This window comes from Cervus elaphus, chromosome 5 (genome assembly GCF_910594005.1).
Source record: "Cervus elaphus chromosome 5, mCerEla1.1, whole genome shotgun sequence".
In the NCBI taxonomy this organism is placed as follows: Eukaryota; Metazoa; Chordata; class Mammalia; order Artiodactyla; family Cervidae; genus Cervus; species Cervus elaphus.
Genome location: NC_057819.1, coordinates 37,353,050 through 37,376,983, shown reverse-complemented (window position 1 = coordinate 37,376,983; position 23,934 = coordinate 37,353,050). Strand labels below are relative to the sequence as shown.

Sequence of the window (23,934 nt, the reverse complement as noted above, 5' to 3'; positions counted from 1 at the left end):
CTTGAATATTCATTGGAAGGACTGATGATGAAGCTGAAGCTACAATCCTTTGGCCACCTGATGTGAAGAGCTGACTCATTGGAAAAGACCCTGATGCTGGGAAAGACTGAGGACAAGAGAAGGGGGTGACAGAGGATGAGATGATTGGATGGCATCATTGACTCAATGGACATGAGTTTGAGCAACTCTGTAGATAGTGAAGGACAGTGAAGCCTCGTGTGCTGCAGTCCACGGGGTCGAAAAGAGTCTGATACGACTGAGCGACTCAACAACAGCAACAATGTCATCCATGTAGTGGCATGCAAATGTTTTTCTGGCTTCAGAAGACAGTTCTTTTCTCTTCATTTATCTTTTCTTCATTCTCTTTTTCACTGAATTGACCCAGAATTGAGCGTTGTGAAGACACAGATTAAGACAATAAAAAGTAAGTATCTTTTTTAAAGTCACACAGATAACTGATAGAAATCATACAGCAAGGCAACAGCAAGTATAGTGGTGAGAGAGACTATTTGCCACATAGAACTATATAATAAACAAGAAATAGGAGTCAAGAATCTTATACTCAAGGAATTTAACTGGAGAGAGAGATTATATAAAACCATGATAGAGCTCAACCCTGTTATCCTTGTCTGACTTTAGTCTTGTCATGTCACCTCTGTGGCCTTCACATTTGCTTTACTTGTAAAAGTAATAGACTGAGATTTAATCAACTCCAAGTCTAGCTCAAAACAGGGACTAGGAGGTAAAATGTAAGTGAGTGCCCCAAAAATGCAATAATCAAGATAAAACAGTTTAATGTGATTTTTTTTTTAATGAACAAACTATGCCCCAGAGAATACTTGCCTATTTTTTAAATAAAGTTTTATTGGAATTGGGGCCAGGATTAGGATGAGGTGAGTGAGGCAGAATTGTTCAAATACAAGATCAAATTCTGTCTTTATTTAAAATTTCCATACAGTCTTTATCAAGGGGTTTTTTTTTTTTTTCACTAATTCTGATTTTTTTTTAACATAGCATTTATCTTTTTTACTAAAGTTTTTGCAACTCCCTTAAATTCTGTGCCTGAAATGAATACCTCACTCACTTTACCTTAAATCTAGCCCTTCAAGACTCTAACAATGCCTAAAAATAACAGGAAAAATATCCAATGCACACATGATAAATTATTGAAATCACTGGCCAGCAAGTAGTTTTAATAGGTTATAGATGTACACTTTATTTTAAACAACAAATTCCACAAGCAGCCTAATACTAAAAAAGCTCAAGGCAGGAAAATTATCTCTACAGGCAGGGTGGTAATACGTGAAAAAAAATTATTAATAAAATGCTGACAAATCCAGAAGCTAGGGTTTGGTTTTCTTGCCCTTGTGGTGTGACTGGACCATGTTTAGTCTGGCCATTCCATTTCATAGCCAAATCTTTGAGTGTCAGAAAATGCAGACTGAGACACCTCGGTTTCCACCTACTTCTTATAAATAAAGAGACTGTTGATATAGCTCCAGCAAGATGGGTTTATTTGGGATCAGCAGAGAATTGAAATTCAGGGCCTGCAACCATAGCAAGCCACGTGCAAGTCCCCACATGGCAAGGACAGGAGAATACTTTCATGGGGAAGAAAAGGAAGTTGGGAGGGTTATAGTAAAATCGAGTCCATGGCTTTTCATCGGCTGAGTCCTTGCCAAGAAAGAAGAGGAGTCTAGCTTCTTCTTGTTGGGCTCTGCTATCATCACAGGGTGTGAGAGTCCCTTGTTCTGATCTCTCAACTTTATTGAGTTAGGGTTCTTGTTGTTTTATAATTTTTTTCTTACAGTATGCTGAGAATAGAATGCTAAGAAAGGCACAAACTGTTTCAAGTATATCATAAGTTGAATTTCTGGCTTTTCATAAAAGGCAAACTTCCTTGACTTCCTTAGAAATACCTGGTTTCCCTGGTTTTGCTTCTGTCCAGAGCTGGCTTTCCTGCCCTCATAGGCCTATCTCACAGGCCATCCCTGGGAAACTGGGCCCCTTGAAAGCCAGTATGGCATGAACTCTAAGGCCTAACGAGGGAGGGGTCCTGTTGGCACTGGAAAGATGGGGAAGCATGGAGGTTTGTGAGACGTGAGAAATACAGCACTTGAGAACACTGAATATATATATATATGTGATGTGATGTGAATGTGAAAGTCGCTCAGTAGTGTCCGACTCTTTGCAACCCCATGGACTATACAGTCCAGGGAATTTTCTAGGCCAGAATACTGGAGTGGATAGCCTTTCCCTTCTCCAGGGGATCTTCCCAACCCAGGGACTGAGCCCAGGTCTCCCTCATTGCAGGCAGATTCTTTACCAGCTGAGCCACAAGGGAAGCCCAAGAATACTGAGTGGGTAGCCTGCCCACTGGCATCTCCTGCTTTTAATTCATCTACCACAGGTGTAGAGCTTCCCTGTTGGCTCATGGCAAAGAATCTGCCTGCAATGCAGGAGACACAGGTTCAACCCCTGGGTCAGGAAGATCTCCTGGAGAAGGGAATGGCTACCCACTCCAGTATTCTTGCCTGGAAAATCTCATGGATAGAGAAGCCTGGTGGGCTACAGTCCATGGGGTCACAAAGAGTCAGACATGATGAAGCAACCAGCACTTCCACTTTCAACTTTTTTTTTCACCATAGGTACAATTGCCCTGATGTACAGTTCAAGTTAAAGAAAGCAGCTTGAATTAGTATTTACTTATTGCATAAACAAAATCAACTCCTGTTGGAATTGCAAGCAGTAAAGCATTATGATCAAAATTATAATAGCTTCTGGTGAACAAACAAGCATGTATCAGAACCTACAGAAACCTTCATCTCTAAATAGACTTGAGGGAGAGCTAAGGGGAACAGTGTTAGAGGAGATAGGATTGAAACCCCACATCTTGTCCCAGCAGAAGAGAAAAAGTGAACATGTCCTAAATAAGACACTGTATCTCTTTATTTATGGATTTATTGATGCTTATTAAGTTGCCATTTGCTTTTTACCTTCTGAGTTATCTGAGTACCTGATGAAAGAGGTAGTTGAATAACAAAGTGGCTGGAGTATATATAATTATTGTCCATAGCTATCTTCCAACCTCTTGTTCAACCACAAATCCAAAGAATGGAATAATAATTATCTGGTATTTCATTACTATAACACAAATTCCCTGCAAAGCTTATAGGTAAAGAGTGGAAGGTAAAACAAAATTTTCTTTGAAAACAATTACCGTTTCACCTCCTAAAAGATGATTCTTCTATCATGCATAGCTCTCAAGTTCAACCCTCCCTACTTTTTCAACCTTACTAAGGTCTGTCCTAAGAAGTCTGAAGATCAAAAAAATAGTCATCAGTCCCCTAAAGAAACAAGAAATTAAAACTAAAATATTTTATTTGGAGATACCTGTAACTTTCTGTAAATTTAACTTAATTTCACCCTGATATTTATCTTAGTTCACAAATATAATTTACTGATGAATGGTTGAATAATTTCATGTTACCCTTTATGAATATCTATAGAGCCTAGTGAATACTGAAAAATTACAGAGATAGGTAATGCATTTGTTTATGGTCTTGCTGTAATTATTTTAAATGTTCTTTCTTTTTTTTAATTTTCTCTGATACCAAAACCATTTTGCATTGGGGTGTAGCTGATTAACAATATTGTGAAGTTTCAAGTGAACAGTAAAGGGACTCAGCCGTCCATATACATGTATCCATTTTCCCCCAATATTTTAAATGTTCTTAGAAAGCGTTCCACAAACTAAATGTCCATCAACAGAGAACTTACTGAACAGCTATGGACCATCGATTCAAAGAAATACTATGCAGCTACAGAAAGCAATGAAGTTTATCTCTGCATATTATTAGTCAGTGATTTCCGGAATACATTATTAAGTAAAATTTTTAAAAAAGGAGAAAAGTACATACAGTATATTATTGTTTACCTAAGAAAGGGTGGATATAAATATGTTCATATCTATGAAATAATAAGTGAATGTTTCAATTACAATTTTTAAAAAAGAAAAACTGATGCAAGAACCAGAAAGGGAATAGGGTTCAGAAGATGGGGTAAGAAGCTAGATTTTTTTGATCTACTGTGTTTTGTGGCTATGACTCTCTAGGACCACATAAATACTTTACATAATTATAAAATAAAACTATAGTTTTAAAAAAATCCCTAAAAAATAAAGGGAAATAAATAAATAGAAATCTGCATCTATTTTTTCTGGCAAAACCACACAAAGAAACTATCAATATTTCAAACAACCCTGAAACACAATAATATATCATCAATGAGGGAGACTCTAGGGATAAATAAACATGAAAAAATGAACCCAAAGATAAATATACCTTTTCACTATAATAACTTCATTGCTGGTAAGTAGGTATGTTATCCTCAAATTATTATGTGTGTATTGTGGAATAAAGGAAACTGGTAGTTATACTGGTATCATTGAGAAGAAACTAGATTTTCAACATTTCTTAAAAACAAAAAATCAGAGGCAGTATCATAGTACTGATTTTAAATGGCATGCATCACAATGAATTCACAATGTAGTTTTTTTTTTTTTAAGCTTGATTTCTAACTATTGTTTTTATAAAGGCTAGAAATAATGACAGACCAAATAGCAGTGATCACCCTAGTACCCAGATTATATGATTCCAAAATACCGCTGACCAGTAAATGGAACCAGAGCATCTTGGGAAATGGCAAATTTCAGATAAGAGGCGGGATATTTACACAATGATTACGAAATACCTTATCACACACCAGAAAACCAGAGAACTATCAGAGACTTGTAGAATCAGAGCAAGAGTTCTCAGGAGATAGTTTGAATAAACCCTCTCTGGCCAAGGATGGACCAATTTGAGCCTCAACAAGAATACGATAAACCAAAATGCAAATTATGACTACATGACAACAACAACAAAAAAATGAAGATGAAGATGCATACTTTTGAAGAATGCTAAGGAACTAACTTATTATTTTGATTGCTGACAAACAGAGAATAAGAATTAAGCAATTTTCTTGTCTTTTCTGTATAAACTGAACCTCACAGTAGCAACATAGTTGTTAAGAGGAAGTCTCTCTATAAAAATATTCCAACTAAAAAAAAAAAAAAATATTCCAACTAATAAGAAAAATATAGAGTAAGAGCATTTTGCAGCTTTTAATGAATGAATGGGTCTGTAACTATACTATCCAATATGGTAGTCACTAGACATGTGGCTATTCACATTTAAATTTCAGTAATTAAATTTTAAAAAACTAAAAATTCAGTTTCTCCATCACATTATTCATATTTAAGAGCTACACGTGGCTGATGATTAGCATATTAAGATATAGGACAGCTATGGAACATTTAATGCAGATACAGAATATATACATACTGATACAAAACACTTCTGTCACCACAGGAATTTCTGTTGGCTAATGCTATTGTATAAAGTCTACTCTAGACAATGAACTTCAACTGCCACCAAACACTGAGGGGCGGAAGTACACAACAGCACCTTGCCAAAAAAGAATAAAATGAAACCTCTGGATCTAACTACCAATTTCCTGTATTTACAGGAAATACAAGAGACAGAGGACTATGTTACACAACACTATGGGGATCCAGTCGGCAAATTCCAGATTGTGAAACACTGCTCAGAACAAACAAAGCACTTTTCTTAACAAAAATAACACTCAAAAAACTAATGGAGGACGCAACTTAAATCTCATAAATTCCATGAAATGTAAGGAACATACCAAACAAAATTACAACTCATAGCTCATATTAAAAGCCTGATTCAAACAGGCTGTAAAATAAATAATGACAAATTTTGAAACAATTGTGGAAATTTGAACACTGCCTGGATACTTCCTGATATTAAGGAACTATTTGCTAATTTTGGCCAGGCTTAAAAATAGGGATATTTTAAGCAATCTTACCTTTTAGGTACACCCTGAAGCACTTACAGATGAAGTGATAGAGTGCTTGGACTTTGCTTCAGATGATCTGGATGTGGGACCTGGGGGAAGTGATAACTAAAACAAAATTAGCTGTGACTTTGTTGGAGCTGAACAATGGGTACATAGAAGCTCATTATGCTTTTCTCTCTACCTTTGTATGTTTGAAATTTTCAATAATTCAAATCTTAAATTTTTCATTGTGTCAGCCAATTATAATCCACTGTCATATAAAATTTGTTAATTACATATGAACTAGCAGAAATATTTAACCAATCCCCATCTGTGTTGAGACCATCTATACTCCAATTTGTACCCCAAAGCTTGGTAAAGCTCACTGCAACACAAACCAATGTAGGATGCTTAAATTCTATATAAGGTATAACATTTTTTTCCAAACAACAAATGAAAATTTTCATCTTAATTAAAATGTTTCTACGTTAAAAGAAAAAAAAAATGTAGACATCACTCTTAATATGACACCAGTAGGGGGAGATAGATGCTGTATTTCCTCTGAAATTTTTTTTCAAGAAATAATCTAAATTTAATCTACAGTCTAAATGATTTGGGCATGGCGGGGAGGACATTCTCCAGGGTTTTCAGTAAAATCTCATCTCCACCCTCAATTCTTTGGTCCTTCATTTCCAAGAAAGGAGTTGTTCACTCTGCATTGTTATAATCCATTTTCTAGCCTAAGCACATGTTCAAATTATGGTAACAACACTGTCCAAATTGTTCTTCTGTCACTTATATCTCTTTAATGGACTTTCTAATATTATTTAAGCATTTTTTTTAAGTACATCTTTTGCTCTCCCATAGATAACACATTTTACGTTTGGCTTAAGCAAGTACTCCAATAAATAAAGTCATTTGTTTATAATACAGCTAATTCTTGAATATCTACTATGTACAGGGTACTGTGGTCAGAGCCAGAGTTAGTCTGGAGAATAAGAATTAACTCATACTCTCAAGTAACTTACAGTTTATAGTAGGATACAGTAGGATAAGATACAGTATACAGTAGGATAAGATAGGGGATTACATGACAATGGAAGAGCAGTTAACTCATCTTGGAGAACTTCCCAAATGGAACATGCAACTGGATCTTCATTCACCAATTTGTTTAATTACTCAACATATACCATTTTGTCTACTCAATAAATGCATATTGAGCACATCTTATGAACAAGATATAGTGTCTTCTTGATTCAAACTTCCATAAACTCTTCTTGCTGGGGATATACCATCTTTGACAGAGTGTACCTACCTGTAACAATGAAGAGTTCTAAACAATTTTTCTACACTTTGTGAAGTTGGTGTTTTCAACGCAAGATCTTCCTTTTACTGGCAACCCCCATGGTATTCAAATATTACTTCTGGAAATTCTGACCTAATTTAAAAAAATATTTTTATGTTATATCCTTAGATTAAACTAACCAGATGCACACATTCTCTTTCTTTACTGATTACACAATTTCTTATGCTCTTTAACCAATTCATTTAAAATATTCTTGTTGTCAAGACCTGTGTGTGTATGTGTTTGTGTGCACGTATGCACATACTAAGTCACAGTCCAGCTTTTTGCGGCACCGTGGACTATAGTTCACCAAGCTCCTCTGTCCATGGAACTTTTCAGGCAAGACTACTGGAGTGGGTCACCATTTCCTCCTTCAGGGGATCTTCCTGACCCACGGATCACACCCACTTCTCTTGCATCTCCTGCATTGGCAGGTGAATTCTTTACCACTAGTGCCAACTGGGAAGCCCTCAACTCCATAGAAAAGGCTTCTCTGTTCTTCCTCTGCACTAAATCTGACTTAATTAGCATGGTCATCTCACGGTCAGTAAGGGAAAAACTTCTCTTCCAGGGATTACATCTCCAGGGTTATGGCCTTTTTTATCACTTTCTAGTATTCCTATGTATTATCCCCTCCTCCACCCTAGCCACAGTCCAATAGAGGCAGATAACTAACATGCACATAACCTTTCTATTTTATGAGGAAATCTGAGTTGAAAGATAGTCCCTAGTTGGCAACAGTCTTGAGTATTCAGAAGTTCCACAAGGGGCTCTCATGTACTATTTTATTTGATGTCCCCAACGGCTCTTCTTTGTAGACTTCTAACTTAGTCTCATTTCCCACCTTCCCTAAGTCCAAACTGATATTTCACTCTGAGATTTGACAGGTAGTGAGCCAGGGGTCTTTAGCCATTTGGCCCCAGGGCTACCACTTCACTTAAAGTCAAAACAGTGTCAGAGCAGCTCACCTCCACTGTCTCAACCAGCATCTTCCTGAGTTATCTTTTCAAGGAGGCTTTGATTAGCCTTTCATGTGCTTCTGAACACGAAGCCCTACATTCAGTTTTCCTCTCTCCAAATTCTGTTTCCTTCCCTCCAAATTCTGTTTCCCTCGTGCTCCTTTTCTTGATTTCTGTTTATAATCAACCTTCCATTAGGGATGATCCCCCATCTCTCAAGCATCTTCCTCTAGGTTTCACTGACCTGCCTTCTTGCATGCATGCGTGCTAAGCAGCTTCAGTAGTGTCTGACTCTTTGTGACCCCATGGACTATAGTCCACCAGGCTCCTACGTCCATGGGATTCTCTAAGCAAGAATACTGGAGTGGGTTGTTGCAATGCCCTTCTCCAGGGGATCTCCCCAACACAGGGATCAAACCCACATCTCTTGCATCTCCTGCATTGACAGGTGGGCTCTTTACCACTAGCACCACCTGGGAAGCCCTGACATACCCTCTTTATCTTCCCATAATTCTGTCCCCTGGGCTCTTGAACTGCCAATCTAGCCTGCAGGCAGTCTCCCCTGATAGATGGTTCTCAGATACTCCTTGTCTTGTATAAATTCCAGTCAGCCACCAAACAACATCTGTTTATGGGGGGTAGTTTTCTCCTAGGAAAAAACCATACCTTTTCCCTTTCACTTTGGCCACTCACCACAACCAGCACTTCCACTAGGATCCAGCACGCATAGCCCTTTCAAGTGTGCAACTATTTTTACTACAATAAAAAGGACTGTTAGCATACAAACTATATCCAGATGAGTGAAGTTACAAGCATAGAGTTCCGTGTGACTTGGCTTGGCAGAGACTGACAGCATTAGTCTCTTCCAAGCCCTCCTTGTGTTTCCACCATTTCTTGTCACAGGCAACTCTCCTAAGCCCTGATCCTTGGCCCTCACCATCTCCACTGGTTTCTTCTATGTTCACTCCCTGCTACAGGGCTTGCCATTCCCCTGGAATTGTTGGGTCCTTTTCTGCCTTGAGTTAAAGGTCACTTGCTGCTCAGCCTTAGGTCATAACTGTCCTTCTCAGATCATATACACTTAGGAGCATCCACATTTATTAGTTCACCCCGGCTGCCTTCTGACTTTTGTTCTTCTTTTCAAAAGAGATATATTCACTTTCCATCAGCTCATACTGGCAATTCCTCTCTCTTTCTCACTTTGATTTTTCCTTCTCCCTCAAATTTTTATTTGTCCTAAAACCTTCATGCTTATTTGCTACTCTGATGCCAGACTCCTTAACCTCTTGGGTGAAAGTCATCAGGGTCAAAACAGACACATTAGCATACAGAACTTTCAACCAATCCCACTCCTGAATTCTGAGCAGGAATCTGACTGTACTAATACTGTTTTGACCTCAATTACATGTATTCTTTATGGCTTCCCTGATGGGTCAGTGATAAAGAATCCACCTGTCAACTGCAGGAGACACGAGTTCCATCCCTGGGTGGGGAAGATCCAAGATTCCTCCTGGAGGAAGAAAAGGCAACCCACTCCAGTATTCTCACCTGAAAAATCCCATGGACAGAGGAGCCTGGCAGACTATAGTCCATAGGGGTCCTAAAGAGTCAGACACTACTGAGTGACTGAGTGTGCACACGGGCACACACACACACACACACACACACACACACACACGTGTTTTTAAAGATCGTATTTCCATTTTATCTCATCTAGTTCAATAAATCCCAGTGTTTTGAAGGAAAGTATATTTGATGCAATTTTTCTTGAGAATCCCTTTGCTATACTTTAATTACTGTGATCTGGGTACTTGGTGTAAATATACTGTAGTCACACATATTTGTCAGGAATAAAGAAAAACAAACCAACCCTGGAACCCTGGACGGAGTTACCTAAAGGGTCAAAGTCTGCTGTCTGGCCTGGCTTGTGCATCAGAACCGCCTGCGGATCATTTGTAAGATGAAAAGGCTCTGCCTCTCCCTCCTCTCAGGGATTCACACTCCGGAGCACCTTGGGGAACCTGGAGCCACTGAAGAAAGTAATGCCTAAGAGAGTGGCATCAGCGGCCACAGTGAAGGTGCTCCATCTCTGTGAACTAACATCGGTGCTAAGATGCACCTCCTGTGATTGCACCTCCTGTGACTACTTTGCCCTTCTGCTGCTGCTCTTCCAAGAAATGCACTTCACATGTTTTTTTCCCACTCCTTTCAAGTCCCATCCTGACGTTCCAAAGTCATTAATGTTTTAGATGTGAGTAAATTACCTACTACCCTTTGCTAAAGGAAAAGAAAGGGTGGAGGGGGGTGTTCATGCTCCACGTTTACACTGTGCTTCGTCACCTGAGTGTATTTCCTGGGATGTGTGAGGATTTCTTTCTGCATCCAGGATGGACCTTGGACTTGTGTGTGCATGTGTTTTTAGTTGCTCAGTCGTGTCTGACTCTTTGCGATCCCATGGACTGTAGCGCGCCGGGCTCCTTTAGTCCGTGGAATTGTCCAGGCAAGAATACTGGAGTGGGTTGTCATTTCCTTCCCCAGGGGATCTTCCCGACTGAGGGATCGAACCCAGGTCTCCTGCATTGCAGGCAGATTCTTTAGTGTCTGAGCCACCAGGAAAGCCTGGACCTTGGACTTATTCCTTGGGATGGCTGAACCATGAATGCATATGTATTGGGGGGAATATGAGTATTCCTCTCTTGTCTCCAGAGAGATTGAAAGAGAAGAAAGTCGCCAAAGACCTAAAGGTCTCACACAACATGGAGCATACAACCACAAACATCAGGGAATGTCAGACACAGGGAGCCCCTGACATTTTCCACAGTCAGACTTACCAGCCCTCATTTTTAGGAACCTGGCTTTATGAGAGAGAAAGCAAAATGGAGACCTGTGTTCTTTGTTTTCATCAGGCCCAGTTTCTCATTATTCTACTCCTTATCACACCCATTTTTATCAATATCTTTCTCCACTGTAAATGTAGAAAGCAAAAGAGGGAGGGCCTTTCTCTTTTAAGAAATAACCAGGGATCTCATTAACAATGCCTGCAATGCGTCAGGTAATCTTGTTTTGTTTTGAGCTTGGCTGTTGGATGGCTGGGGAGTCTGACATTGCTAATGATTTCTAGGTAACTTACATTCCCCACAAGTTGAGCGAGTTACTCCATAAAATATATGGGGTAGGAAGGCTTAGAACAACAAATCTGGTTTAATCCTCGCCTCATCTAATCATCTATGTGACCCAAGGGAAGCCCCATGTGCTTGAGACTCAATTGACCCCTCTATAAAATGCAGGTAAAAGGACTTGCCCAGTGGTCCAGTGGTTAAGACTCTGCTTTCCGATGCAGAGGGGTGTGAGTTTGATCCCTGGCTGGGGAACTAAGATCCCAAATACTGCAGGGTGTGGCCAAAATTTTAAATAAATCAATAAAAGTGATTTTAAAAAATAATAAATTACCCAAAAAAGGGCAGATAAAGACCCACATAAAGAGTGATAAGAATTTTACACAATATCCATGAAGCACCTTAGTGTCCAACAAGTTCCTATCTCAAGGTATTTAATAGATGGCAATATTATTATTATTTTCTACAACCCTGAAGTGTCAGCAAGAGTCTTGGAGACTCCTACAGGACCAGCACCATGTGCCATTCATTATGTTGTAGGAATAAAAGAGTTTTGTGAGGAAATGGATCAATGAACACTTCAAAAATCCTTCACACAACCACATCCCTCCCTATCATGCTGTTAAAGAGCTCTTATCAAGCAAGAGGGTAAGTCATGTAAAAGACATCAGATACACTGAAGCGTCTTACAAGACTACCCTGTTTTATTTTTACACTGAACTGTTCATCAGACTGAATGCTTTGTTTTGTTTTCTGTTATTACTTGCAGCTGGTCCAGGAAAAGGAAGGAAGGAAGCCTCTTCCTTTAAAAGCTGAAACTTTAACTTGCACCTAATTTTGAACAAAAAGTGAGAAGACACCAGTTATCTTCTCAAACTCCAGGTCAGTGCACCCCATCTGAATGACCCCTTGCCACCATCATCCACAGATCATGGACCTACAGTTAGCAGAAAAGAAATCTCCCTAATAGCAGACCCGCCTGGATACAAAAGAAGGAATATTATTAATCCATTTATCTCCAAATAAATAATCCCACAGAAATTGGGAGGAAAAAAGTTAACCTACATTATTTTACTTCACAACATGGTTCCAGATATGGTCTTTGTTTTTATTTTTTTTATAAATAGAATGCTCTTAACTACATATCAGTGACAGCATTCAGCACTCATTTGTATGGTTTAAAATATTGGTGTGTAAGATAAAGTTGATATTTTTAATCATTCTTAACTATTAGTTTATTTCCCCAAGATTTCTCCTAGTTTTAAAATTCTAAACTTCGTGAAGGCCTGAGAAATGACTCTTGCTACGATTTCTCTGTATTACAGAGCATAGTACATCTTCAAAGAGGCTCTTCTGCCTATCCTGAGTGAAACTCATTGGGGTGAGGCCGCTGTGTCTTCCAAGAGGATTACCTACTGGTGTTGATCAGCATAAAAACACCAATGCAAAGGACAGCTATCTGGACCAGGCTAAGCATGTTGTATCTAGTGGTAAATTCACTCGTTCGAATACCCTGTAAAATAGGTTTTCATTTCCACAGATTACAAAAGAGACTTCAAGAGATTCATTAAGCTACTGCAGGTCACAATTTGTAAAATCTGGAACTAGTAAAATCTATACTTCCCTGGCTCCAAACCTGTGTTCTTCTCTTCCTGCCAAACTTCCTAGAATAAAAAGTAAAATGTGTAAATAGGATGCCACCTGACAGTTTTAGAACCTAAGAAGCTGAGAAATGCCAAGCCTACCCACAGTAAATCCTGGGTAAAGCCTGGGGTTTGGATCCTAGCAGACCCAAACATTCGAGAGCCATGTTTTTATTGATCTTCACACTGTTTGACTTCAATTCAAATTAAAAATTGCCATCATTTAGGTCCATCCATGTCTCTACAAATAACCACATTTTGTTCCTTTTTAAGGCTGAATAACATTCCATTGCATATATGTACCACATCTTCTTTATGCATTCCTCTGCCGATGGATATTAGGTTACTTCTGTGTCTGAGCTATTGGAAATTGTGCTGCAATAAACACTGACGTGCATGAGTCTTTCTAAATTATGGTTTCTCTACTCAGCGCTCTCTGGTAACCTAAATGGGAAGGAAATCCCAAAAAGAGAGGATATATATATATGCACAGCTGATTCATTTTGCTGTACAGTAGGAACTAACATTAGATTATAAAGCAACTGTACTCCAATAAAAATTAACTTAAAATAAAACCCAAATGATAATATTACAAATAAAAGTTAGGAAAAAAAAAAAAAAGCCAACCTTTAAAGCTCTGCAGAATTTACACAAGATCAGGATCTGGGAACTTCCAGTGACAAGTCAGAATATCTGGCAACTCTACACATTCCCACGTGATAACTTTGGGGGCAGCTGAGCAGCGGATGCTGTTTTGAACAGACCACTCCACTCCCTTCCCCGAGACTACAGCCCACTCTTGGCTGACTTAGCTTGTGCGCCAGAGCCCTAGGGCTTTTGAGCTGGTGACACCCCCAGCCCTCCTTTTTTCCAAGGCATTCAACCCAGAGAAATCAGAGTGGTAAAAATGTTCTCAAACTTCATAAACACACAGTATGTCAAAAAACGATAAGAAAGGAGGTAACTTGCACCTTTTCCTCAATGGTTTCCTCTTGGGGATGACCCAGAGATTGTGAGGGTTTGGAGAACCGCCTAAGGCCTTCAATTAAGATAGTTCTGTCTTTGGTTACTACCGGAAAAAACCTGTAAGCAGACAGCTGCTTCATGCCAGTTGAAATTCTAGTCTTGGGTGGGATGGCAGAGGTTTATGACTTCAGATGAGAAACAGGCAGCAACAGATTATATTCTTATGCCAAGTTTCTCTCTTTATTGCCATGGAAGCAAAAAGAGAAATGCAGAAAAGGGAAAGCTCTGCAAGACCTGTGTTTCACTCAGACCTTCTGCTAGGCATCGGGAGCTGCTCAAGATTTTGCAAACACTTTTACAGGAAAATCATAGATGTAGAAAACCTCTGAAATTCAAACAGAGCTGGAAAAGAATAAAGACCATGCATTTTGTCTTTAAACTCAGAAGCAGAACCCCCGGGATTTGGTGTTCTAAAACAAGACTGGAAACATTATTAACGTTAATAAATAAACATCTGGATTGACTTGCAGCCTAAATTTAAGTGTCCTAAATATTTTGGCTCTATTATAACGATGCTGCATTTTCCTAAATTTTCCAATGTTTCTTTGGTCCGTAGCTTACACTTCATTTTCTTGTGACTCTTTTAACTCAGGTCTTGTTTTCCATGAAAATAGACCCCGTTATATAAATGTTTAAACACCAAATGTCCATAAAAAGATACGAAATTGGTTTTGATTTCATCCCTATATTTGCACAGTGTGGGTCCTTAGTATACTCATGTCCTTTTCATTGGAACCATGTCATCAGACCATCTGCTTCTCTTTCATTCTCCTAATACTTTGTGGTACATCTAATTCTAAGAGAGCCAAAATTTACCAACAAAATTTTTGTTGAGCTAAAATTAAAACTCAAGGTCATGATGAAGCTGTTAATTCCATTCTTTAATGTAACATTTAGCCAGTGTTAGCCCAGTTTTGTACAGTACTAGGGAGAAAACACATACACTATGGAGGCATAAACCAGATTAGGCCGTACTCATAGCCAAGTTTCACTTGGAGCCTCTAGAGTGCTCCAAAAAGCATGAGTGCATGCGAAAGGAAAGGTCAGCAACACACATCTCCACCAAGAAAAGTCCAATAAAACCAATGCAAAAGTAAATGAGCCAGCTACAGAGAACTCTCCTCATAACACAGTGCTTACACCTAATCCGTTCCTCACCACCTTCGATTGAGAGTGTTGGTCTCAGGTCCCTAGGCTGTTGCTGTTACTGCCTTGAGCTTTTGACTAGTCGTAAGCCAAGGGGTTGCTATGCAGAGTCCCGATGCATGGAACCAGAGTTAATCATCCACAGGCCCTTTTGCCTGAAATAAGATGCTTTTCATTTCCCCTGGCTTATGAGAATAATGAAAAAAGAAAACAAACAAAGGAGATAACTGCAATATGTTAAAAGATAATCCCTTAGCATAACTATTGTCTAGAAGCCTGAGCACCAGGGCAGGCAAAAATCCAGTCTGCATTCAGGGACTAGCTGACATTTATTTATAAGAGATTATGCCGTGACAGAGCTTCAAGGCATTTAGAATGCTCCTATTCCCCAAGGCCTTCACTATATTTATATGCAGGATCCCATATTATTTTTCCTGCTGTTATGGCAACAGAGATTTCAATGTTTACAGAGCTATCAAGTTCTGACAGGCCGAGCTGGGGACTGTGCATCACTGAAAATAAAGCAAGGGACCCGGGAAGCAGGCACAAACTCCACTGTCTGAACAACTAATACCTGAGCAGAAGGGAGGGAGCAAGCAGGCAAGCCGCAATGATCAGCTCTCAAGGCCACTTGCCCCCAGGGGAATTTGCCCTCTGGATCCTGTGATTTCCGGGATCTATTACAAAGTACGCTGAACCTAGTAAGTCTAGTTAAACCTAAAAGAAAACCAAACCCCAAATTCCTACTACAATTTTATACTCTGAATGAATTTTTTTTTTTACTTATTTTTTTCATTGAAGTATAATAGCTTCCCAATGTTGTGTTGGTTTCTAACGTACATCAACGTGAATCAGCTATAAGTATACATGTATCCCCTCCCTCTTGAGCCTCCCTCCTAGCCCATCCCTCACCCCACCCCTCTAGGTCCTGACAGAGCTGGGCTGAGCTCCCTGTGTTATATAGCGGCTTTCCATTAGCTATCAATTTTATACAGGCTAGTGTATATATGGGCTTCCCTGGTAGCTCAGCTGGTAAAGAATCCACCTGCAATGCAGGAGACCCCAGTTCCATTCCTGGGTCAGGAAGATCCCCTGGAGAAGGGAAAAGCTACCCACTCCAGTATTCCGGGGCTTCCCTGGCGGCTCAGATGGTAAAGAATCCACCTGCAATGTGGGAGACCTAAGTTCGATCCCTGGATTGGGAAGATCCCCTGGAGGAGGGCACGGCAACCCACTCCAGTATTCTTGCCTAGAGAATCCCCATGGACAGAGGAGCCTGGTGGGCTACAGTCCATGGGGTCACAGAGAGTTGGACAGGACTGAGTGACTAAGTGCAGCACAGTGGCACTGTATATATGTCAATCCCACTCTCTCCATTCATTCTCCCCTCTCCTTCCCCCGCTGCGTCCACAAGTCATTCTCTACACCTTTGTCTCTATTCCCGTCCCACAAACAGGTTCATCTGTATCATTCTTCTCAATTCCATATATATGTGCTAATACACAATAGTTGTTTGTCTCTTTCTGACTCACTTCACTCTGTGAGTGAAGACAGACTGTAGGTTCACCATCACATCACTACAAATGAAGCTCTGTTGAGCATGGGAAGATAGAGTCCATCACTAGAGCTCTGGGGTGGAGGAAGAGGAAAAGAAAACGCAGTGGGTGAAGAAAGGGCAGAGCAAGCCCTCTCTCGGTGCCCACTTTTTATTTTTAACTGTACAGTGGATACCAGTCGCACTTTCCTTTACACCAAATTTAATTATCACTTAGTAGTAAACATGGCTTAGTAATTTCTAGAATACTCCAATGCTGAAGCTAATTACTGTATAAGCTGGCTATAAAAACGTCCTAGAAATACTTGTATGTATCTCACAAACAAGATTATCTTAAGAACTTGCCTCCTCTTCCACGGAAATAACTACATATAAATGGGAGCTCATGGTTTGAGGTTCTCAGCCTTGAAGTCACTTTTTGGAGTGGACCCAAACTCCTCCATACTCTGTGACTGAGACACTGGACTAGAAATCATGAAAACATAAGTCCTTTCAAACACACCCTTTGGATATCTTGGTTCTAGAGAAAGTAGGAAATAAAAGTCACAGGCTTAGCCTCTGATGCAATTAGCCACCACTTCCCAGTTCTAGATGTGGACCAGGGAAAACAGTATCAAGTCACAGTGAAATGCAGCGAGAAGTTTTGGGCTGAATTCCTTTCTTTTTTTTCTTGTCTTTGTGTATGAGTGTTCATAAGGGTACTGATGTTTATTTGCTTACAAAAGTGTAGGGCAGACTTCACAAATGTGTCTATATCTTTTTTTAATTCGAGTTTGGTTCTGTTTAAAATTGTAAATAGCAGGAAATATGCATATTTCCTAACGCTCAAGATGAACATGCCAACAAATAACAAACTGAGATTCACCATATAATGCTGGACATGTGAAAAGATTATTTACATGATACAAACTTCAACTTCTATAAAATAAATGTTTAAGTATGCAGGAAAAGGTATTAATGATAATTACAATAAATGTCTCTGTATGTCTTTCTTGATAAGCTAGAGGTAGAAATGAGTATGGATGACATATGGTCTTCCCCTTTGGCAGAGCTACTTTCCAAGGTAGGTCAGTTGTAAAGACAAGTTGGAGAGCCTGGGAGAAGACAGCAGGGCTTTGAGCCTGGAATAGATGCCAATCCATCCAATGGTAGCAACTGTGACCACTGATTGCAATTCCTGTTCCCACTGGTGACTTGGCCTTTCTTTCTTTAAGAACTGACTTTGTGGGACTTCCCTGGTGGTCCAGTAGTTAGCACTTCACATTTCCACTGCAGGTGGCATGGGTTCAATCCCCAGTAAAGAAACAAAGATCCTGCATGCCACATGGTGTGGTCAAAAGAAAAAGAAAAAGAACTGACTTTGCACATAGTTTGCTCCCTTGAGATCCTGGCCCCCAGATAGGATTATCTGTGGCTGGTCTTCCCAGCAGTCATAGATTAAAGGATATTGTTTGAAGCTGCACTTCGCAATGTCTACCCACTGGTCAACCCACTTCAGTTACCCTACAGCAGCAGGAAAAGCATATGATGTTATCATCTCCATCATCACAACAGTCTTCATCATCAAGAAAAGAACTGGTTACAAACACAATTAATGGCCCGGATCTCTTCCTAAGGACTCTCTCAGGATAATTATTTAACCATGAGTCTTACCATGAACCCTGCAAACATAATATTCCTTCATTTAACAAATATTTCTCAGCCCCTAACTTATGTGCAGTTCTGTACGATACCCTGGAGATGCAGTGATACGCAAGGTCTTTGCCTTGACAGAGCTTAAATTCTATGGGGAGACAGTCAATAAACACAAGTAAATCAACCAGCAATACAGCTGTTAGTGTCAAATATGATAAAAAGAAAATTAAGAGGTTATTACAATAGAGATCAAGGAGTATCTTCAGATAATGGGTGTTTAAGAACCCCTCCCCTGAATAACATTTAAGAAGGGATTTGCTCGATAAGGAAACAGTTCTGAAGCTAAACAAACTGGAAGCATTCCATCGATGGTAAACCTCACGCTGTTTGGGGCTCTCAGTGACTACTTAAAAGTCAAATAAAATATTTCTGGTACATGTTAAATATCTCAGTCTTCTGGAAGACTGAATAGGGTGACTTTCGGGGAGGCTTATGTCTTAGTCCAAAGCTTGATCCTACATTGTTAACTAATTTCATCTGTTGCTTTCTCATGTGCATTTTGGCTTCCACAACAAAACCAAGATCCTTCTCTACTGAAGGAAGATATGGAAGAGGGTTTTTAGCATGACAGATAAATGAAGGATTTCCTTTAGAATTCATCCTGGAATTTATATGCAAAATAAACTATCTATGGCTCATCTATACAATTTACTAGTGTGAACATCTAGCACTTTCATCAGATTTTTAAAGGGCTCTGTGACCAAAAAAAGAACATGGCCACTCAGACAGGATGGGTCTAACGTAGTCCACTGATTTGGAATCTTTCAAAAAGCTGAGTTGTTCTACCCAGGCCTTCAGCTGATTGGAGGAGGCCCACCCATGTTATGGAAAGCAATCTGCTTTACTCAAAAAACTACCCATTTAAATTTTCATCTCATTCAAAAACATCCTCATGGAAAAATTCAGAAAAATGTTTGACTAAATATCTGGAACCATGAACTAGGCAAACTGACACATAAAATTAACCATTACAAAGTACATACTGCATCCTGAAAGGCAGAGGTTCAGACTCACAGAGTATCATTTCAAAGCTGATGCCTTAGTTGTATGTATAAGAGACGAGTCCAAAGCTTTATCATGCTACAGCTTGTGGGTGATGGATGGTGTAGTGTGTGGTAGGATGGGGCCCCATGGTCATTTATCCTTTACTACACCTCCTTTGCTGTACGGAGGGGCCCCTTGGTTCAAAGAAATGTCATGCCAGATATCATATTGATAAATCAGATACTCTGTGAGCCCTTAGACAACAGAAAAGCTAAGTAAATTGCAAACAGGAAAGAATATCATACCTGGAAATATACGCAAATCCTAATCATGACAAATCACTGCTCTCTCCATGACACTAAGTGTCCAATGTAAATAACTTGCCAGTAAGGGGTTGGTTGGTCTCCTTGAGGGATAGTATTATATTAGGGGCTCACATCATATTACATTAGAGGTTTCTCCTGCTGACAAGTTGCACATTCCTGCATACAACCAAGAACATACTAAACTCTTCACTAAAAGAAGACATGAAGTTCTTGAGTAATGTTTAGTATTTCCTTGATATCCTGTAACTGAAATGTTATGATGTAAAATGAATACTTACAAATACTGTGATATTAAATTGATACATCTCATGCTATATAATAAAGGCATAAGAGAGGAAAGAAAACAAAGCTTGCAGCTGGTATTTATAACTGCCTTCTTCCACTATCCATTCTGTATTCCTTTTGATTTCAGCAACCACCTGAGCTGATCATAGTTCTTTACCAAGTAGGGTGACTCAAGCCGTCATTCCTGAAGGATCTGGGCTATTGGTAGTCCTGCCTGGGTTGGGTTGCTATAGTTTTCCATTGATCTTGATCACTAGGCATGATGTGATTACTGAGAGAAGTCCTAAGGGACCCCCTGTATCCCAGACACACTCTTCCTCACCTTCACTGTGGAGTGGGCATCCAATTTCTTCTGGTAACCAGGATCGATACCCCCAGCCAGCACAGTAACTCCTTTCTTTGCCGGTTGATTTAGAGGCATCAGGAGCCCAGAGTGGCTGGGCAGCAGTCTTAACTTACAGTTCAGTGGAATCATTGTTGTGTCTTCTGCTAGAATCATTCCTCCCTCAGGGACTAAGCACTCTAGGCCAGCAGAGCATAAAGTTGCAGAAACAGGAAGCAAAAATCTTGCTAGTAGGTCACTAGGTATAATAGGAAGTGGTACCACCCTCATTTCCACTCGTTGATTCCTGGACCCATGAGTCTTGCTACTAGAGAAACAGTAGCATATACTGGACACTGATTCAGAGCTTTATGGCCTTCCAGGGGACCTTGCCCCAGCCCTGAAAAGTATTGTCACCTAGCTCATGCTGGAATAGAGTCTTCAAAAGACCATTTCATCATTCTTTCAAACCAACTGCTACAAGATGGCAAGGAACATGGTAAGACCAATGAATTCCAGGAACATGGGCCCAATGCTGTAGTTTGTTTGCTGTGAAGTCAAGATCTAGCATGTCCTAGACTAGTGGAGCCTTAAGACTTTCACTGGTATAACAGGCTCCTGAATCTCTGTAGAGTTTCTCTCAGTCTCTGGAGTACATGGGTCTTACCAGGGCATTCAAAGTACTTGCCATTTCTTGCTTACACATGATTAACATGCTGTCACAAATATAGTGGACCAAAGTGATATTAATATTTTGTGGAATGATCAGAAGATCAAGGCCCCTTCAGGCTACATTATAACAGAACAGGAGAATTAACTTGGTCCCAGGGAAAGTCTCTGACTATATCCTGTTATCTACTCTGGTGAACTGCTTCTGATCTTCATTCATAGCAGGTATCGAAAAGAACACACTTGCCTGTTCAATAGCCTCATACGACAAATGAGAAGCCATGGTAATTTGTTCTAGTAAAAGTACCTCATGCAGCAGACTAGCCACATTGGGAATACCACCAAGTTACATTTCTGCTAGTCCATGGTCACCTGCCATGATTCATCTGATTTATGCAAGAAGTAAAATGATGTATTACATGGGAATATAACAGGGTTGACCATCTAGGTGGGTTTGAAGTCTTTAAGGATGGTGCTAATCACTGCCATTCACTCAGGAGTTGGGGGACTGAATTATTTTTGATTTAGCATCTTGACCTGAGTGACCTCCACTTGGTCTTTCCTGTTTCAACAGCTCTTACTCCACAGGTTAGGGAGCTAATGTGAGTATTCTGCCAGACGCTAAATATGTCCACCCTGATTATTCAGTCAGGAAATTGGAAAATGACTACCAGGTGAGTTCAGAGGCCCACTGGACCCAATCTGACATGGGTCCAAGCCAGAACTTCATTGACCACCTGACCTCTATTCTCCCACACTCTAACAGAGAAACCATGAGAGTGTTCAGTTTTCCCAAGAACCATGTCATTCAGATCAGGTCCTCTAGCCATCAGCTCATTAAAATGTGTGTATTCTCCAGAACCTGAAACAAACATTCGCGAGCAAATAGCCTAGTAAGAAGGTGCCCTCAGATTCCACTCCTGGGTATGTACATATGAAAAAAACAAAAACACTAATTTAAAAACATACACACAACCCAACATTCAAAGCAGCGCTATTTACAATAGCCAAGACATGAAAACAACCAAAATGTCCATTTCACTTTTCATCTCCTTGCCACAGGCCTTCTCTTTCTTTTTTCTGCTAATGGATTAGCAGTGAAGCAATGGTCTCATCCATAAAATCAGTCCTGAGAAAAAAGAAAGAGAAGGCCTGTGGCAAGGAGATGAAAAGTGAAAATGTAAAAGACACAGAGGGCAGAAAAGAACAGGGGAAATTATGTGACTGAACGAAAAATAATTATGAAGAATAATTACTGGCAAAGTAGTTAATAAAAAGATATACAAGTCAACTGACTACTTGTAATTTGTAATCTCAGAATCAGTCTGCCAGGATGGATAAATGGACGGATGGAGAGATAGGCATAGATATTAAAGACATAACCATTGATTAATAGCTGTTGAAATGAATTATTAAGGGGGAACATATTCCAAATTTCTAAATGGTTATGCACTACAGTTCCCAGATGGAGGCTTTATTTTTCAATGTGTCTTTGTCATTTCCCTCCTCTGTATGACCACCTGGCACCCTTTTGTTCCCCAGCCTGGCCCCATAAGAATGCCAGTTGCTTGGCAACTGATCCATCCACTCGAGTGTCTCAAGGAAATAACCCCTGCTCCTAGGATGGTGCATGATCCAAGTTATTATAGTAAGCTCTAGTGTTTACACCTAAGCCTGAAGAGATAATCCTAGTTCACAGTATTCCCACTTCAGTCTATGAAAATCCATGTACAAACCAAAAAAGGTAAATGAGAGCTACATGACCTGCTCTTTCTTTCAAGAACTATTAATTTGATGATATATGAACAGGTGTTGGTGCAAGTTTATTGAATGCTGAACTACTTCTTGGTCAAATAAAACCAGGAAAATGTCTGACTGTTTATAGGCAACCAACATCACAACAGTGTTTAGGTGTTTGCAGTCTAGTCATTATGGAAACCACTTAATCCATAAAATGTGGTTGAAATGCTGTCTTTTGACTTGGACTCTTCAGTTTTTTCAACCTAAATCTTACAGACACAAACATATATACCTACCACGCTAGCTGAAGCGGCTACTTCTTACACTTTTAGAGAGAACAGCAAATCACAGAGAGGAAAGGGATAGGTTAGCATCTGCTTCAAAAGTTTGAAAGTTTATACAGCTAGAGACAGAGGACTTCTCTTCATGAGCTACAGGCACAGAAAATGGAAATCGTCTGTTGGTTTATAAGGACACATTTATTAGCCCAAAGTACATAAATCTGCAGAGCAAGACACAAGAGGATGCCTTACAATGCCTCTGTCCCATTACAAAACAAATTATGTTTTTTTTTTACTATCCAGGAAGGAGAGCTCCCACACTCAGCACAAAGGCCAGGCTCACCTCATTATATCCATTACAATTAAAACATTGTCTATAAACTTCTTCTTTCCCTTAAGATCCATGTTACTAGGTGTAGGAACTCTTTATAAGATAATTATTCTCTTTCTCCAAAACTGAAACATTAAGGTGCTCATATACGGAGCTTTCTTACAGTAAAACACATGTATCTTTATTATTTATTAGTTTTTTTTTAAAGCATGAAGGATTAAGTGAATAAAGCTCTACAAAAGCTTTTCGAAAACTCATAGATAAACAGAAGTATAGGATCACTTGGGGGCAATCTCCAGAACTGATGTGGTAAAGTTCTATTTTGGGAGGAGTAATTGTTTTATTTTTATTATCTCTTTAACTAATATGCAATAATGAAGTCCCCCCCTTGTATTTATACTCTGTAGTGAATGATACGATCCCAGTTCACCCAGAATCTAACAACAGATTCAACAGAATTTATTCTGAATTAAGAATACCAAAAATACATCAACCAAAATGAAAATAATCAGATTCTTTTTTTTTTCAAGTAACACATTGGTAAAATTTTGAAAGGGTGCACCCAATATTGCCAAGAAACCAGAAAGATTAGCATTTCCAAATAGTATTA

The 23,934-nt window shown here is 39.5% G+C and overlaps 2 long non-coding RNA genes across 2 annotated transcripts in view; both read right to left on the bottom strand.

The window, feature by feature from the left end:
* LOC122694083 overlaps positions 1 to 23,934 on the bottom strand; it is a 132,160-nt gene that overhangs the window by 2,390 nt on the left and 105,836 nt on the right. The window contains exons 3-4 of the long non-coding RNA XR_006341098.1: positions 7,217 to 7,339; positions 5,932 to 6,027 (exon numbers count right to left, since the gene is read on the bottom strand). This is a non-coding gene — a long non-coding RNA (uncharacterized LOC122694083). The remainder of the gene's footprint in view (positions 1 to 5,931; positions 6,028 to 7,216; positions 7,340 to 23,934) is intronic.
* Positions 22,063 to 23,934, bottom strand: part of LOC122694084 — a 70,885-nt gene continuing 69,013 nt past the window's right edge. Inside the window, exon 4 of the long non-coding RNA XR_006341100.1 lies at positions 22,063 to 22,101. This is a non-coding gene — a long non-coding RNA (uncharacterized LOC122694084). The remainder of the gene's footprint in view (positions 22,102 to 23,934) is intronic.